Source organism: Tursiops truncatus, chromosome X, assembly GCF_011762595.2.
Source record: "Tursiops truncatus isolate mTurTru1 chromosome X, mTurTru1.mat.Y, whole genome shotgun sequence".
Lineage (NCBI taxonomy): Eukaryota > Metazoa > Chordata > Mammalia > Artiodactyla > Delphinidae > Tursiops > Tursiops truncatus.
The window spans coordinates 118,907,072-118,925,843 of record NC_047055.1 but is presented as its reverse complement, the minus strand read 5'-3'; the positions used below and the strand labels follow the sequence as shown (position 1 = coordinate 118,925,843).

General features: G+C 42.6%; 1 long non-coding RNA gene across 4 annotated transcripts in view; it reads left to right on the top strand.

Moving 5' to 3' along the window:
- LOC141277656 (uncharacterized) overlaps positions 1 to 18,772 on the top strand; it is a 49,057-nt gene that overhangs the window by 6,718 nt on the left and 23,567 nt on the right. For all 4 annotated transcript variants that reach the window (XR_012329409.1, XR_012329407.1, XR_012329406.1 and 1 more), the window contains exons 5-6: positions 1,805 to 1,879; positions 11,918 to 11,982. This is a non-coding gene — a long non-coding RNA (uncharacterized lncRNA). The remainder of the gene's footprint in view (positions 1 to 1,804; positions 1,880 to 11,917; positions 11,983 to 18,772) is intronic.

Sequence of the window (18,772 nt, the reverse complement as noted above, 5' to 3'; positions counted from 1 at the left end):
TCTTTTCCATTATGGTTTATCACAGGATATTGAATATAGTTCTCTGTGCTATACAGTTCGTCCTTGTTGTTTATCCATTCTCTATGTAATAGTTTGCATCTGCTAATCCCAAACTCCCAATCCATCCCTCCCCCACTGCTAAAAGTATTTTTAATTATTAAAATTGTTTGAACAGAGAACACATTTATCTGGTTCAAATATTAAAACAATATGAGAAGTATATTCCCTTTCAACAGATTTCCCTTGCTCTCTTTTCTAGTTTCTTGCTTAGCCTCCAACGTATACGTGAAAGCAAATATATATTTTTAACTCTCCTCTCGTTACACAACTGGTATTTAATATGGTATTCTTAAACTTAAAAAAATTATTATACAGTAATACACATCTGTTTATTTAAAATAAATCACACAGTATAGAATAGAGTGAATGAAAAAGTTCTCCGAACCTCCAGCCCATGTTCCCGAGGTAGCTAGTTACCAGTTTTTTGTGAGCCATTCCAGATGTTAAAATTTTTTTAGAAACTTGAGAGCTGCTTGCTAAACACAGCCACTATTAAAAATTAAATGATATAAACGTACAAAAAAATAAATTATATTAAAAGTAAAGGTCATAGATACTCATAACTCATCACTGCCTAATTATTTTACTACATTTTACTACAATCTATGCTCTCGAGGTTGATTATGTTACAGGTACCATCTTTATGGTGGAGATATAAAATGATGGCATATACAACATTGTAAATCAACTATACTTCAATTAAAAAAAAAGAAAATGATGGCTACTGGTCATCTCTTCTCAACTCTTCTTGAGGACTTTACACCTCTATTGACATAGAATGTAGAAGATGCTTCATTGAAATTAATCAAAAATATCAACTTAGGAAATGTAAAGATGCAACAAACCTGTCAACACAGTTATTTTTAAATTTAAAGAAAATCGGCATGAGAATAAATGACATTGCTTAGTTAGGAAAAATAAATGGCTACTTCTCATGGATGTCCAAATAGCCTTTCCCTTTTTTTTTAATCTAAATGGCCAAGTAGACAAGGTCTGTCCTCCCTCATCCTGGAAAATTTCATCTCTCATCCACCTGTCACTATTTGGATGGTCATTCCAGTGTCTCCCCTGGTCCTAAATTCTCCTGCTTCTCTTCACTCATTTTTTTCTCTGGCTGTACTTCTTCTACTATCCCTTAAATATTGGTTTGTGCAATGAGCCAACCTTGAGCTTACACTCTTCCTCGTCTGCATTCTTCCTTGTCTATGCTCTTCCTTTCCCCATGGCTTTACCTAGTAAGTTTCTTTAACCTGATGACTCTAGGATTCCTTTGGATTCCATCTGACTCTCTCTCGGGCTCCATCTGGCTAGACATCTCCACGTGATCATCGCTTAAAGTCATCCTGTCTACAGAACTTGTCCTCCCCACTTGGTCAATGGCATCATTATCATTCAAGTAACTTGACAAGTCAGCTGTATCTTGTGACTCACCAGTCACATCCATCACTCACCAGCACTGGGAATCTAATCCAAACATTGCTCTACAACCTCCGGCCGTGTCCTTGGGTTCAGACTTTCCCTTCCATCAGACTCTTTCTTCCCTCCATGCCCCAGCCTCATCTCAGTTACCTTCCAAGGCCCAAGTCCTTTCACATCCTCCAAGAAGTCTCCCTAGATCCTCGCTCACCTTGATTCTGTCTTCCTGCAATCCCCACTGCATTCTGCTGGTACTTTCTATGAAGACTTAGAGTCTACCCCTCTCTGGAGTAGGGTAATTACCTAAATCTCGATTTCCCTCCCCCAGATTGGAGGCTCCTGGGCTGGAGAGGGACAGAAGAGATCCTGGCGTGGAGCTCTGTGGAGTACGTGCTTGAGAAATGTGAGTTGAATCGTTTTCTATTGAATTTATGTACAATGTATAGGAATCTTGCCAGTGAAAGGTGTAGGAAAGAGCTAGTTTTCCCCACCGCAGGGGTCACAGATTCATGTGTTTACAGGTGCCCAGCACAGGTCACATAAATAACTGGAGAGGTCAAGCTCTGTCGAGAGAGGAAGCAGCCCCTTCTTAGCTCAAGCCACTTAACCATAAGGAAACACGGATCCAGTGTTGCCAAGTCTTCCAATTATTCAAGAGAAGGCAGAGATAGGGATTTTTAAATGTGCAACCTCCCAAGTTATAATTACTGGTAACTAGAGACATTTTAACCTTTTATTGTAAAATTGAAAAAAGGAAACTACAAAACCCCACCCCACAAACATAGAGTTTAATGCGTTATTATGAGGCAAACATCCAACTCTTCTAATGGAAACTCAGGTCAAGAAATAGAACTTGGCCACCTACCCCAGGAGCCTACCTGGGCTCCATTCCAGTCTCAGCACCCCCAAATGAACCCCTTCTGTACATTTATACTAATAATTTGCTTTCATTTTCTTATGGTTTTATCATTTGGGTGTGCACCCCTAGGTGCTATACTCTAACTTAACGCAAATTGAGTCTGAGTCATTTTTTAAAACTTGTGTCTTTTCATCTGCAGATCCCCCCTCTGGTGCTTCCCTTTCCTTACAGTTTCTTTTTGTTGAAGTACCTGGGGTATTTGACTTGTAAAGTTTCTCACAGTCTGGATTTGTTTACTGAATGGCGCAGCTCATCATGTGGTCTGCACTTCCTGTACTTTGGCATCTAGATCCACAACTTGTTCATTAATTAAAACATTGTTTTCAATTGCGAGCATCATCCACTGGCAGCAGCTTATCTCTGCATCCTCTACCTTGCTCTGTCTCCTTGTTTGTTTCTCTCGCTACTTACTTGGCCCTGACTGTGAATAGTCAATCAACTTCTTTGCCACTTTCCATGTTGGGAGGATGGAGATGTATTCTGATCTAATAGAATCAAAGTCTTCATAATTATCACACTGCTGACCATAAACGTTGGGTGTTGTGGCTCCTTGGATCCTATAACGTGGGCCACGTAGGGATGCTTTAAAGGGACAAAACCAGGCATCCTCCCAGAGACTGATTTGTTGCCTTTTCAGCCAGATGGTTCACCAGGTGGGATGCAGCCAAGTCACTAGTCTTTCCCTCACCAGATGACAGGATTTCCTCTGACCACGGCACCTGCTAGTTTAAAAGGGAAGTCTAGAACCACTTCCCACACGGGGGAGGGGGGTGGAGGCTGGGTGTGTGTGTGTAACTCTGCAGGTGCCAAAAGTCAGCAGAGTTCTAAAGGCAAGTAACCCATGTCTTCCATGGGGGTACAAAGGGGTAAAAGAAAACAGGATTTGCAGAGAGGTTCCCCAGGATAGTAAAGCTCTGGTGAAAAATCTATTAAGAAATCTGTAAAATCCCCTGGAAAAATACATAAGAAAGGGAGAACAGCAAAAACAACAAAATGAGAAAGAGGAAATAAAAGGAATCTAGACAAGAGAACCAAGATGTTGACCTGTCATATATCAGAAAACATTTTCCCAGTCAATGAAAGGGCTTGGTGAACAAAGCTAAACTTGTGCATCCATGATAATACGTGTAGTTGATTATAATTATTTAAACCACTTAATCATTTCAGGTAGAGTTTATCCATAGTGGTAGACTGGGTAGACTGACACCCAAGTAAAACCGTTTTTGTTACAAGTCAGAGATGCATACATTTGCATCAAATGCATAAGGCGTAATGGCTGTTGATTAGTGGACTAATAACCAGGCAAAAACCTGTCTCTAGGTAAGTTGACCTGAACAGCTAGTGACCTGGGAGGAATTCCCTCCCGCTGAGTGGGCATACGTGGCAGGGAATAACTCATTATACCAGTGGGTGGGCACTTCAGCTGGCCTGACCCTTTTTCTTCTCCTTTCCACCCTCTTCACTCCTTTTTTCCCTACTCTTTTGTTTCTTATTCCACCTCAAGTTCACTGTTAATTAGACAGTGAAATGTCTCATTTCTCCTAGATGGCGAGGTGAAATTTTCCTAAAAACAGAGCATTCAGTGTCTGGCAATAATTGATTTTCATCATAATGGCTCTCTAATGAACTGTTGAGTTTCAAAAGAAGTTTTCTCTGAATGAAAATTTGCCTGGTCACCATGCTTTGGGCATGAAGAGATAATAACATCGTAGGGGAGAAGAGACACATCTTCCTTACAGAATAATTCCAAGTGATGTATCTAGATACTCTCCATCCAAGAGGGCAAGATTGGGCTTCCCTGGTGGCGCAGTGGTTAAGAGTCCGCCTGCCGATGCAGGGGACGCGGGTTCGTGCCCCCGTCTGGGAGGATCCCACATGCCGCGGAGCGGCTGGGCCCGTGAGCCATGGCCGCTGGGCCTGCGCGTCCGGAGCCTGTGCTCCGCAACGGGAGGGGCCACAACAGTGAGAGGCCCACGTACCGCAAAAAAAAAAAAAAAAAACTGAATTGCAAGAGGGCAAGATTAATCCCTCCCCAGCTCCCACCCACACTGGGCTAGATTTAGTGACTCCTTCCAAAGAATAGAGTATGGACAGGGAAGGGAAAAACAGCAATATTATAGTGGAGAAACCTGGCAGACAGCACCTTAACCAAGTGATGGAGGGTAACATCCTCAGTGATGTCATGTAGATATCAGGTACCTGCTGACATGTTATGAAGAGAAGGGAACTTTGGCACTTTCCCAAAATGCATAACATAACCTCAGTCTAATGAGAAAAACATCACGCAAACCCAAATGAAGGGACATTGTATAAAATTCCTGGCTGACACTACTGGAAATTGTCAAGTTCATGAAAAAATATGGAAAGATGCAGAAACTGTCAGCCCAGAGGAGACTAAGAAGACTTGATGATTAAACGCAATGTGGAATCCTGGATTGAATTCTCAAACAGAAAGAGGACATTGAATGGAAAAACAGGTGAAATTGGAATGAAGTCTTGCTTTAGTTAACAGTAACGTAGCCTTGTTAGTTTCTTAGTTGTGACAAACAATATAAAGTTTATTGAAAGAAAGTGAACAAAAACAACAAAAGATAACATCTTTTAATTGGCTACCAAGTATTCGACCTAGTTTTTTTTGTTTTAGATTTTTAAAATATTTATTTATTTTAATTTATTATTTTTGGCTGTGTTGGGTCTTCGTTGCTGCGCGCGGGCTTTCTCTAGTTGCGGCGAGTGGGGGCTACTCTTCATTGCGGTGCGCGGGCTTCTCTCATTGCGGTGGCTTCTCGTTGCTGAGCACGGGCTCTAGAGCGCGGGGCTTCGGTAGATGCGGCACGTGGGCTCAGTAGTTGTGGTTCGTGGGCTCTAAAGCACAGGCTCAGTAGTTGTGGCGCACGGGCTTAGTTTCTGCGTGGCATGTGGGATCGTCCTGGGCTCGAACCCTTGTCCCCTGCCTTGGCAGGCAGATTCTTAACCACTGCGCCACCAGGGAAGCCCTAGATTTGTTTTTAACATTTCAGTACTCCTCATATCTTGTTAGTACACAGACCATCTGTTAACATAATGAAGTGTTCTGTTTGTAACAGCTTATGACAGGCTGCTTGGTGTATAAAGCAGCTAAAATCAAGGCTCTTGATTTGACATGGCAGCTTAATTCTGTGTATTTCTGTAGATGTGGTCTCGGTCCTAGCTTTGTCTAGAGAGATCTTGGACAAATGTATGCTGTTTGAACCAGGATGGGTAAAATATTCAGTGTGGTTACCTCCACCCCCAGAAAATAACTGAAAACACGTGGTCTCTGGAAGGTGAGTTAGCAGTGCCATCTTTCCATATGAAGACCTGCTTGACTATAATTAAAACTTTCATTTGACTATTAAAATTAAAGAACAGCTATAAATTAAAGTAACAATATTAAAACCTCTGGGGGGTAAGTCTAAAACTCCTCTTTAATTAGAGAGCTACAAAACCTAAGGAACACTAATTCTTTTCGGCATCAAGGTCTCATCTTACAAAGAAGCTGGTATTTTGTAAATCACAGCTCTTCCAGGGCTGAGGACAAATTTTGGTTCTTGCTAGGGATTACTGCCTGAAAGATTTTGCCCTTTAAGAACTAGGCTATAAGTTAGAGAATACTAATTTCTTATCCTGATTGGACATATGAGAATCTGGGTGGTCTTGGTCATGTCATGACTTTTCTAGATTAGAGTTTCCATAGTTCTATAGTTAGATGTTGGGTTATTAATTTTATTTGACTGTTATAGTTCAAAAAGTTTGAAATTTTTGTTGCAATAATGAAAATAGTAGCCCTTCTCCTTAAAAACAGAAGGCATTAGTAATAGGTGGTGGATTCGGTTTTTAATTGTATATTCTTCTTTGTACTTTTCTGTATTTTTCACATGTGTGTATCTGTAGTCATATAAACAGAAAACTGTATTTGAAAGCACTGTAAGGACATATACTAGTAGATTTTTCATTAAGACTTACTGAGTTTAAGATATTGTGCTCAGGTGGGCCTTAATCCTTCACTTTAATGACAGTTTTGCCAGGACAATCTGAAAGTTGAACTTGGCTTTCAGTTCATCCCCTGACTGCCCTTTTCCATTTGCCACTCTTAATATTTGTGCTTTTTCTTTATAGATCTTATTCCTCAGTTTTTATCTTTTTTTTTTTTCCATTGGATTAAAACAAACAATGAGCTTTAAAAAGAACACTCCTCGGGGGTCTCAGGCGGGCACAGGAGAGAATCCAGGTCTTGCTTGGAGTCAAGGTGAGAGCACTGAGCGAGGATTGAGGGGAACCTGGATCCCAGAACAGAGTTGGCCCTTGGAGACCATAGGGCGGGATGAGCACGTGCAGCACTTCCTGACATCCGGGTCTCAGAGACGCTGGGGAGGGGGAGTACGGGGCGGGGTCTCAGAGAGGCTTGGGAGGGCGTATAAGGGACGGGGTGTCTGGTGGGCCCGGGAGAGAATACCAGGTCTTGCGTGGACTCAAGGTGAGGGCCCTGAGGGAGGACTGAGGGGAGCCTGGACCCCAGAACAGAGTTGGCCCTGGGCGGCCATAGGGTGGGATGAGCACGTGCAGCATTTCCTGATATCCGGGTCACAGAGACGTTGGGGACTGGGTATAAGGGGCGGGATCTCAGGCGGGCACAGGAGAGAATCCCAGGTCCTGTGTGGAGTCAGGGTGAGAGCACGGAGGGAGGACTGAAGGAAAACTAGGCGCCAGACCAGAGTTGGCCCTTGGAGGCCATAGGGCGTGGTGAGCACATGCAGCACTTCCTGACATCCGGGTCTCAGAGACGCTGCAGAGGGGGAGTAAGGGGCGGGGTCTCAGAGAGGCCGGGGAGGGGGTATAAGGGGCGGGGTCTCAGGCGGGCACAGGAGAGAATCCCAGGTCTTGCGTGGAGTCAAGGTGAGGGCCCTGAGGGAGGACTGAGGGGAGCCTGGACCCCAGAACAGAGTTGGCCCTGGGCGGCCATAGGGCGGGATGAGCACGTGCAGCACTTCCTGACGTCCGGGTCTCAGAGACGCTGGGGAGGGGGAGTATGGGGCGGGGTCTCAGCGAAGCTGGAGAAGCGGTATAAGGGTCGGGGTGTCTGGTGGGCCCGAGAGAGAATGCCAGGTCTTGCGTGGAGTCAAGGTGAGGGCCCTGAGGGAGGACTGAGGGGAGCCTGGACCCCAGAACAGAGTTGGCCCTGGGCGGCCATAGGGCGGGATGAGCACGTGCAGCACTTCCTGACATCCGGGTCTCAGAGACGCTGGGGAGGGGGAGTACGGGGCGGGGTCTCAGAGAGGCTTGGGCGGGGGTATAAGGGACGGGGTGTCTGGTGGGCCCGGGAGAGAATGCCAGGTCTTGCGTGGACTCAAGGTGAGGGCCCTGAGGGAGGACTGAGGGGAGCCTGGACCCCAGAACAGAGTTGGCCCTGGGAGGCCATAGGGCGTGGTGAGCACATGCAGCACTTCCTGACATCCGGGTCTCAGAGACGCTGGCGAGGGGGAGTAAGGGGCGGGGTCTCAGAGAGGCCGGGGAGGGGGTATAAGGGGCGGGGTCTCAGGCGGGCACGGGAGAGAATCCCAGGTCCTGCGTGGAGTCAAGGTGAGGGCCCTGAGGGAGGACTGAGGGGAGCCTGGACCCCAGAACAGAGTTGGCCCTGGGCGGCCATAGGGCGGGATGAGCACGTGCAGCACTTCCTGACATCCGGGTCTCAGAGACGCTGGGGAGGGGGAGTACGGGGTGGGGTCTCAGAGAGGCTGGGAGGGGGTATAAGGGGCGTGATCTCAGGCGGGCACGGGAGAGAATGCCAGGTCCTGCGTGGAGTCAGGGTGAGAGCCCTGAGGGAGGACTGAGGGGAACCTGGATCCCGGAACAGAGTTGGCCCTTGGAGGCCATAGGGAAGAATTTAAATAAAAAAAAAAAAAAGAACACTCCTCATGGTAGATATCTCCATAGAGCTTATATTTACTCTAAACTGAGTTTTGCCAGACCGTCCAAGTGGATACTCCTGGTTTTTCATTATCCATCAACACATTACACTGTAGAGGATACAGTGGCATAAAATTGGTGTAATCCAGCAAAACTCTGATATGCAAACAGGACAACACAAAATCATGAGAATAGTTTTCTATCTAGTTCTAGAAAAATGATTCATGTTTTTCCTTCCTTCTTTCTTTCGAGGTTTCTAAAAAGGCAAAATTATGTATATATAGTAATTCGGTACCTAAAAGTTTGAACTCTGGAAAATGGGATTGCCACGCTCCATGTTTCCCATTGGCTAAAGAGATGCTTTCTCTAAGAATATGCAAACTCTCTAGTCCAGTCTTTTATATCTTTAAAGTTATACCTGTTTGTTTTGTAACATAATGCCAGCATGGCACTACAGTCAGCTGTATCTGAGAACAAAAGTGTATATCTCAATGTGATGAACGAGGACATAGGAAAACTTGGACAGTTGAATTTTGTCCATGGTTATCTGAAGGTGGCAGAGATCTGGATTTGGTTGAGTCACTTCCGGTTTGATTATCTCGGCTGATTGCCACCAATCACATTTAAGGCTTCTGCCATCACATGGTTTATTTTTCATACATGCTGATGTGTGTATGTCAAATAGTGCAAAGGACTCCATGGTAATTTTAACCTACTACCTGGGTCTTTAGTTGTGAGAACCACAAGGTACGTCCCGGTTGACTGAGTTTCTTGAATGAATGAAATGCACAAGTTCCCTTAGCAAAAGTAAAATCAGCCTCCCCTTTGAAGATGTGGCATGATTTGTAAACCTGACCACTATAAGGACATCTTTGCTAATTTAATACACGTCTATATACTGCTGCTTTTTCATCCAGAAAATTTTCATTTCAAAAAGAGAAAAATCTTCTATAACGATTAATTCATTAACTCTGATAATATCTCTCTGCATACCAGAGTCAGCAAACTCTGGCCTGAGGGCCAGATATGGCCAGCTACCAGTTTTTCTACAGCCTGAATGCTAAGGCTGGCATTTGTATTTGTAAAGGACTGGAAAACAAATCAAAAGAAGAATACTATTTCTTGGCGTGTAAAAATTATATGAACTTCACATTTCAGTGTTCATAAATCAAGTTTGATTGGCGCCCTCATTCATTTGCAGCTTGCTTATGGCTTTCATGTTAAGTGGCAGAGTTGGGTAGCTCTGACAGAGACTATATGGCCTGCAAAACAGAAAATATTTACTGTGTGGCCCATTTCAGAAAACGTTTGCTGCTTCCTCTTCCAGACAAAGCTATTTTTGGAAAGAGAACTGAGGCCCAGCATGAAGTGGGTAGACATAGCAAAATCACTGCAATGAACTAGCCTGGGATGTAAACCAAACTTCTCATGTGATGTAATTTCTAGCGAAGCATCTTGCATAAGTGGGGGAAATTAAAATCTGGAGGTGAAAGTAGAAAACAAAAATCAAAAATCTAAATTTTGCATAGTGGGAATGTTTGAATGATAGAGCCCAAGGATCCAGGACGTATTTTATCTATTGCCAAAATGCGCTTTTTCTGGAGTAGCATGCTTCCCTTCCCGAAAGCAGAGCCATGCAGCCCTAGGCCATCACAAACCCTTGCTGATTGATTGCTGGATGAGGGTCACGTAGCTCTGACTTTGGTCGGTGTAGGCAGTGATCACGATGACCTTTGAATGTTTAGGGTCTCAAAGCACACATACTTTGGGGGGGGGGGCCCATAAAAAGGCTGAGTCTATGTCCTTCCGTGAATGGCCCCCTAGAAGTGCTATAGTCAGGTTCTCAAAAGCCTGCCTCTTCCTTTTATTTTGGGCAGGTTTTAGTCCATTTGTGAGGGGATAACGAAGGTTAGAATTTCAGTACTTGTTACAACCTTGTCAGTGGTGGAGGACGGACGTGGCTAAGAACAATGGTTATACTTTGTAATTTCTGGTTTGTGTGTGTATGTGGCTATCTAATGTTTTATTTGGGGGTAATCTCGTGTATATAATTTATAAATACATAATACATTCTTTACATATTTGTGCGATCAAACTTTTTAAAAAATTTTTTATTGAAATATAGTTGATTTACAATATTGTGTTTCAGGTGTACAGCAAAGTGATTCAGTTATACATATATGTGTGTATATATATTCTTTTTAGATTCTTTTCCCTTATAGGGTATCAAACTTTTTTTGGTGGGCGGGGCCTTGCCATGTGGCATGGGGGATCTTAGCTCCCCGACCAGGGATTGAACCTGTGCCCCCTGCAGTGGAAGTGTGGAGTCTGAACCACTGGACTGCCAGGGAAGCCCCAGACTTTTTATTGATAGTTTTATTTGTGTCATCAGATAGTTAACATACTTGTTTTTTGCTTAATTTTCTTCTGTTGTATAACAAATTACCACAGATTTAATGGCTTAAAGCAACATATTTATCACCTCACAGTTTTTATCCATTAGGAGTCTGGGAATGGTGTAGCTAGATCTTTGGCTCAGGCTATCACAGAGGTGCAGTCAGGGTGTCGGCTGGGGCTGTGGTCTCATCTGGAAGCTCGTGTCCCCTTCCAAGTTCAAGTAGTTTGGGGGCAGAATTCTTTTCCTTGAAGCTATAAAACCCATGGTGGATTTCTTCTTCAAGGTCATCAGGAAAGAGTCTCTGACTCAGAGAAGGCCTAAGCCCTCTTTTAGAGGATGCCCAACTGATTAAGTCAGACCCACCCAGGATAATCACTCTTTTGATTATTTAGAGTTCACTGATTTGGGACCTCAATTACATTTGCAAATTCCCTTCTACCTTGTCATATGATGTCACACAATCAAGGGAGTGACATCCATTGCCTTTGTCATATAACATAACCTAATCGTAACACCAGGGGGCTGAGATCATAGATACCATGTTAGAATTTTGGCTCTCACACCAGGCAAGGGAAGCATGACTCCAAGAGTCGGAGGGAGCCAGCTTTGAATCTTACCTCTTCCACTAACTAGCTGTGTGAATGTACAAGTAATTTAACTTCTCCATGCCTCCGTGCTCTCAACTGTAAACTGGAGATCATTGTAGCATCATTTTAGCGTTCCAGCATCTACCACTTCAGGCTGGTGCCAGAATTCAATAAGATAATACTTACAAAGGGTCTGGAACTGTGACTGGCAAATAGCAAGTGGTGAACAGGTGTCAGATATTTTCATTCATTTTTATACATACAGACGTTCTATTCATCCAACGGAAAAATGATATTGGACATTGCCAGAACGTGCATCACAGGATCTTCAAGAAAGCAAGACAAGAGGAAGGAATTAGGAATGCAAATTAATCCCGGTTTTATAGTAGAAAGGGCTTACTGAGAGCAAGCTAGTTCAGTAAATGGTGCTTGAACACAAAGTGAGATACGTCTGTGAAAGCGTCTGCACCGAATAAATGTTGCTTGAATTTAAATCTGGACAAAAGTACACGCTTAATAATTGTCTGTGGATTAATGGATGTGATTATCTTCTTTTTAAAGTCAAATCACTGCTTAACCAAATTATTTTTTTCTCTTTATTGTTACCCACAGAACTATTTGAACCTGACAAACATTTGATCTGTCGATGTGGCCCCTGCGTTCTTCCCCGATCTAAGGTAAGGTCTGTTAATATGAAACCAATAGAGAAAGTCAGAGTGTAAGAACGTTTGCCAAAGATCTTGATAAAGTATTGTGTAGCAAATGGAGAAGTACAGATATCTAACCCAGGACCTGTAGTTTCTGTACTGAGTGATAATTCTCACCTACCTCCTAGTCACAAGCTAAAGGCCTGTGTTAAGCCCTTCCTCTCTGAAGGGAAGGAGAGAGAAAACAAAAACAAACCCCCCCAAACAAGGTGACCCCCCAGAAAAACACCACTCTCAATTTGCTTGTGTCCTTGGAAGTAAAGACAAAGAGATTCCCTTGATTACAGACTTGCTGATCTGTGGAAAATCCACAACCCCACGTTACCTCGTGCTTACAACAATGGGCAGACAGAAATCACACACTGCGGGCTTTTGTCTTCTCCTTATATTGGCTTCTTATTCTCCAGAATGGCTTCTGGTCTGGTAACAGGGAGAGGGCCTGCTGGCTGAGGAACGCTCTGCAGAGTGGCTGGTATGGCTGTGGGTGGTGCCTGGGGAGCCTGGGAAAGGAAAATTCCTGGGAGCCGGGGCTGTGTTGTAGGTCCAGTAACTCAGCCATCCTGGAATTCTCGGACATGCCTGGTGCTTTGGGATCCTCGGAGCTCCTATCAGAGTGAACCGAAGAGCTAACTATTCTAAAATTTTATAGAAAAGAGAGGGGGGAGAGAGGGAGGGAAATGACATCAACATACAGCAACATTCTGAGTCTCATTGTCAAGTACTAGCAAACCATCCTAAGTAGCAGATCCAGATCTTGCTAAATTTTTCATAAAATAGGAATCATTTTAGACCGTAGGAACAAAAGGACTATAGGATTGGTAGATCATTTCTTGTCTTACTTCAGAATCTATCTCTGTATATAATCTTTTTTTTTTTTTAACATCTTTATTGGGGTATAATTGCTTTACAATGGTGTGTTAGTTTCTGCTTTATAACAAAGTGAATCAATCATACATAAACATATGTTCCCATATATCTTCCCTGTTGCGTCTCCCTCCCTCCCTATAATCTATTTTTATCATTAAATCACTGGAGGAACATAGAATAATGGAGGCAACCATCCAGATGTTTCCAAGCATCCAGGTGTTTGACAGTGTGGAAGTCTATGTGGACACAAAGTGTCTGGGCTTTCCATGGACTCATTGTTTATCCTTTTGATTTATTTCCTTATTTATATGTATGTATTTGGAGGGGTGGGATGGGTGGGACACGAGCAGATTTCATTCATTCAGCACACACTTAGGAAGCGCCTGTTATGGGTAAGACACTGAAAGACACACAAAGGAAACACAGAGGGACTCGGGCCGTAAGAGATTTGCAGTCCTATCCCAGGGACTAGAAATCTTGTGACAAGCATCGTTCAAAGTTGTATTGACTCCCATACGCCTAACTCATCTTCTGGCAAAGCTGGTCAAAACCATTCAGCGGGTTGCCGAATTCTACAAGAGAACAAGAGTGAGGTTGAATTGACTGGTCATTTAGCAGATGTGGTTAACTCGATTTCCAGTTTACCAACAGCCAAACCAAAGGCGTCTAGTAGGAGTAAGCCAGCTTTCTGTCAATCTCTTCCGTGTCTCTTGGAGGGAAAAACAACCGGTCCAACTGCCATCTGGAAGGCGAAATTGCAAGCAGCCAGTCAGATGCAGTTTTCACCTCTGAACCAAGTGTTCAGTTTCGCCCACACGTTTCCTCCAGCGTGAGTTTCTCATTCAGTGATCCCCAGCTGTATTTTTTCCCATTCAGCTCATCTCACTTTCTTTTTAATCAGTGACAAAACAGGATAAAACACCTTTATTATTATTATCTGAAGCTCAGCATTACACCTAGGATTTCTCTCTTTAAAATCTAGGAAGCCATGGCATTTATCAAAAGCAGAGAAGCGGTGGATGTGACTAGGGGTTCATATTGCCAATGGGTATTGCAAATTATACTAAGAAAATCTGAGAGTGAGTATCTTGTGTTATTAGCTTCTCAAATTTGATGACTACTATTTTATGAGTGTCTTCTTTTCCTTCTAGACATTTGTGGCATTTTTCTTAATGACCAACTATAGATATAGATATAGATATGTAACTTGTACCACCTGCAGCATTATTGTTAAGAGGAATAATCCACGTGGTACTGATGCAATTTTAGTCTTATATTTCTGGACTCTTGGAACCATTTAAGCAGCTGGCCCGTGGGTGGACTCCTTAGAGCACATTTGAAAACCTTACAGAGAGGTACATTTTACCCAAGGCTGCACCATTTAGCTGTCAGAGTCCCTGGAATGTTCGGGAAAGGATACTAAGTCAACACTCCACATGACTTAATTGGGTGTTTCCATGGAAGATATAATAAACCATGCTTCTCTATACTGTCTGAAGATGGGTCACGTGGCAGGGTCTCTGTTGACAAAGGCCGCCAGGAAGTGACTCTCTCTTCCCCAGAGACACCATTTTCAAGCTGTTCTTTTCTGCTCAGTAAAGATTAAAAAGGAAGTGAAACCTTTTGCACTCTTCTGCACTGCTGTTTTTTGGTGTGTTTTTTTTTCAGACAGAGCAGGAACGCCTGCTCATACATTCTTCCAAGACTTGCTAAGAAAGACTTGAAAATAGCAGGCAAAAAGTGTCTGTGTTTGCTGTCTGTTCTTTGGCTATGGAATAAAAACAAAAAAAAATGACATTGAATCTGGTGTTTGAAATGGCAGTGCTGTTGTGGCTATGATGACTGGCTTGACAAGCCCACAGTATTCTAGAAGCATGAGCCTGTCCCAGGAGCCAGCTCAGCTGTTTCTCAAGAATGAGACGGACTGGGGCCCTGCAACAGTGTTTCCTCTTGCCGACCTTTCAGCCGCTGGGCAGAAACACATGCAAATAAAAATCAGGAACCCCAGAGAGCAAGCAAATCATTTCCAGACAGGCTGATAATGAACTTCAAGCCTTCAGCTCCAATATCACTGATTGAAATCCATTTGTTTTAGCTCTTTAATAGAATATGAGGTTAAATACACAAACCTACGTTTTTAGAATTCTCTCTTGTATTCATACCAGCGTGCGATTTTTTTTTTTTTAAGACAGCATAAAATAGAGTGACTTTTTAAAAATCTAGCTTTTAACGTCTTAATAAAGCTGGGGGGAAAAAACTAGCATAGCACGAGAAAATAGAAAATGCTTTCAGATTTCCTCTCCCTGATTTTGAAGGTTTTCTTTTTCTTTTTTCCTTTATTAATAAACCTTAAAGATTTGAAAATGTAAGCCAGGTGTGAGCTCTGAGGGAGAAGGTGCATTTTATTCACCTTTGTGTCCCACACAACCAGAGATGGTGGGGTTGGTGTTTGTTGAACTCAGGAATCTTCTCCCTCCCGTAACAGGGATAAGTCCCTTTTATAACTGTGAGTCTGCAGGAATCTGAGACCGAGAGTAGAGAATCTCTGCTTATTTTTCTAATCTAACTAATCTGTCCTTCGAATTCTTCTATTTTGGATAACGTTAGATTTGAATCACGAGTTCCTGGGTCCGTAGTACTGTTTGTACTCCTGAGATTACATTGAGAAGTTTACTAGACCGTGCATCTCTAGAGCCTTCCTTTTCCTTTTTTCCATGTGTCTGGAGATGTAGTGAGAAAATCTGCCTTCAGCTACCTCAGTGGTTTGGCAGCCCTGACTTCCTGTTCATCATTTGCATTTCTATGGCCTTTAAGCTAAACGTTTCAAAAATGTAACGATTCATTTCATTAAACTGTACTTTTTTGTCTCTGGAATGAATATGACAATGTTTAGGTCATTTCAGAACCGGAAAATTAAGGCCCCAAAGTTGCAAAGATTTTTCTCTCTTGTCATTGTGCGTATATATGCAGTATATGAATAAATCGTTTAGTACTGTAAAAAAGCTTCAGATTTTTTTCCCTTTGGGTTGGAAACAAAAGCCCTTTTCAGAGACTTCGATGATTCTTCCTCCAAACCTTAGCCTTATTCACACATTCTGCTAACCAAACCGTCCTTATAAAACCAATAGAACCCTCTACCTTTGGGACGGGGTGGGGGGGACCACAAAGAAATTAGCTGAAGCATTCAAATTCTCCTTTTCCGGGACTTTCATCCTCATTCTCCTCTATGACAATCCCTTGATTTCTCCTTGTCCATATATATTTTTCATTTATATTGCTATATTTAATTTCTGTTTTCCATTTATATTGCTCTATCAGCAGTTCTGTACTTTTTTTAAAAAGCGACCCCTTTTTGGTATCCTCAAATTTTTGTGGCCTGCCGTAAGATACTATGATTATTTTTACAATTTTGAAACTTATTTAAAAAGAATCTTCTAGCTAGGGCATTGCATTCTTTTGAGTGGGAAAATACATATTTGATATTGAATCTCTCAGTCCCTGTTATAACTGTGAGCCTGCAGGAATCTGAGACCCCTCGTAGAGAATCTCTGCTTGTTTTCACTTAGCCATTTGGATGCTTCCCCCCCTTGTTTTCTAATTGCTTCTCAGTATCTCATTTCAGGGGATGGGAATTAAGCCGTCTTTTCCTCTCACAGGCAGAGACCAGCTGTTCATGCATTGCTTGGTTCATCCTCTTGATCAACTTCTGCCTGGGAAGAGTCACTGCACTGACCCTTCAAACACATCTCTGGTTGCTGCAACTAATTTTATGTTTTAGTACAAAGTAAAGGACCTCTGACCTCCATCTAGTAAGAATCTGACCAAATGTTCGTGAATTAACAGTTTCCATCTTTGCAGACTTTGGCCTTTGAAGCTTGTTTGGCTTTCTTTTCTTACTGTTGCAGTCTTTCAGTTTTTTTATGAGCATAAAGGTTGCAGAGACCTATTCCTTCCTGAAAGGACCATCAGGGCTCCTTGGCTGGATGGATAAAGGGTCCAGGCCTGACCCGTGGGCTGCTGGAATAGTCATGTGAAAAAAAAAAAAAAAGGCCCCATTAACCACTTTTTCCACCTGTTCTTTAGTCTCGCTTGAAAATCGTTTGTTTCTAATGTCTTTTCATCACAGTTTTTACAGTCATCTTGTCAACAAGTTATCCTAAAAATTGTTGAAAAGGCCCCATCCATTCTCAGCACAGAAGCTCCCCTTTGGATTCCTTTGTGACTGTTATTTGGCTCTTAACATGTGGCTGGTATGAACTTGTTTGGAAAATCCCGACCCACTAGAGTCACCGAGGCCTTCCTCATGGGATGGTTTCTAGGGACTTCTTCATCTAATTAGCAATGACCCCAGAACCTTACCTCTACCAAGAAAATGTCCCAGTTAACTCAGCTCCCAAGGCTCCTCAGTACTTCACTTTTCTAGTTGCTTGATGTTGAACGTAAGTCACCTGAACTGTGGTTGCATAGAATGGGTTGGGAGTCACACAGATCTCTCTGTATAAGGACTACTAAGAACTCTTCACTAGGTCTAGATTCTGGTTCATGTTGCCTTCTTTAAAAATAGGTAGAGATGCTCTTTCATATTAAGTAGTGTGTGGGGACTTGCCATTGGCTTCAAGGTTTTTTTTTAATTGCATGGTTCTCTGATCTTGTTGGGGAACAGGAGGCCAAATAGATCTAGATTAGGGCACCCAACTGCAGCCAAGATGTATGGGTCTGCTCTTGGCTTCTAATTCGCCATGTGACTTTGGGCGGGTCCCTCTCTCTGGCTTTGAGTTTCTCATTTGTAGAACAATGGAATTGGATCAGGGTCTTTCCACCTCTAAAGGTCTGTGATGCATAGGCGAGCCACAGCATCATGGGTTCCAGCACAGCACCCCACAGCCTTCTCGCTCACCCTTCCTGGCACACACGCACATCTCCCTGTAGGACTCCCTGGTTTTTAAAGAAGGGCAAATGGAAAAGGAGACCTGAAACCCACATAGTTTCAGTTCTGACTTAGTGAGTTTTGAATTTAAATGCTTTCGCATATGAAACAGTGAGTGGGCAGAAGAATCCTACAAAAAGAGCACCCTGAGGTTGGATGAGCAATGCACAACTCCTTTCTTTGGTGGTTCTCTTTTGGAACAAAACACATCATTGCTCAAAGCCAGAAGAGAAAAAATAAGAATAAGCGGAGGCATTGTTGAACAAAGAGAAATAGAACATGGTGGCCTGTGTATCCACGTAGGCTCTTGGCAAACCTACCTACTTCTATTTTTTTTTTTTTTTTGCTTTGTCATATTCCCTTTCTTTTTGTACCTTTTTTTAAAAATTGAATTGTAGATGATTTACAGTGTTGTGTTAGTTTCAAGTGTACAGCAAAGTGATTCAATTATACATATGTACATATATATGTTCTCTTTCAGATTCTTTTCCCTTATAGGTTATTATAAAATATTGAGTGTAGTTCCCTGTGCTATACAGTAGGTCCTTGTTGGTTACCTATTTTATATATAGTAGTGTGTATCTGTTAATCCCAAACTCCTAATTTACCCCTTCCCACCTTTCTCCTTTGGTAACTATAAGTTTGTTCTCTATGTCTGTGGGTCTGTTTCTGTTTTGTATATAAGTTCATTTGTATCATTTTATTTTAGATTCCACATATAAGCAATATCATATGATATTTGTCTTTGTCTGCCTTACTTTACTTAGTATGATCATCTCTAGGTCCACCCATGTTGCTGCAAATGGCATTATTTCATTCTTTTTTATGGCTGAGTAATATTCTATTGTATGTATGTACCACATCTTCTTTATCCATTCACCTGTTGGTGGACATTTACAAACTACCTACTTCTAATGCTGCCACATCTGCCTGTATCAGGATGAGTTCTGGGCCTCAAGATTTGAA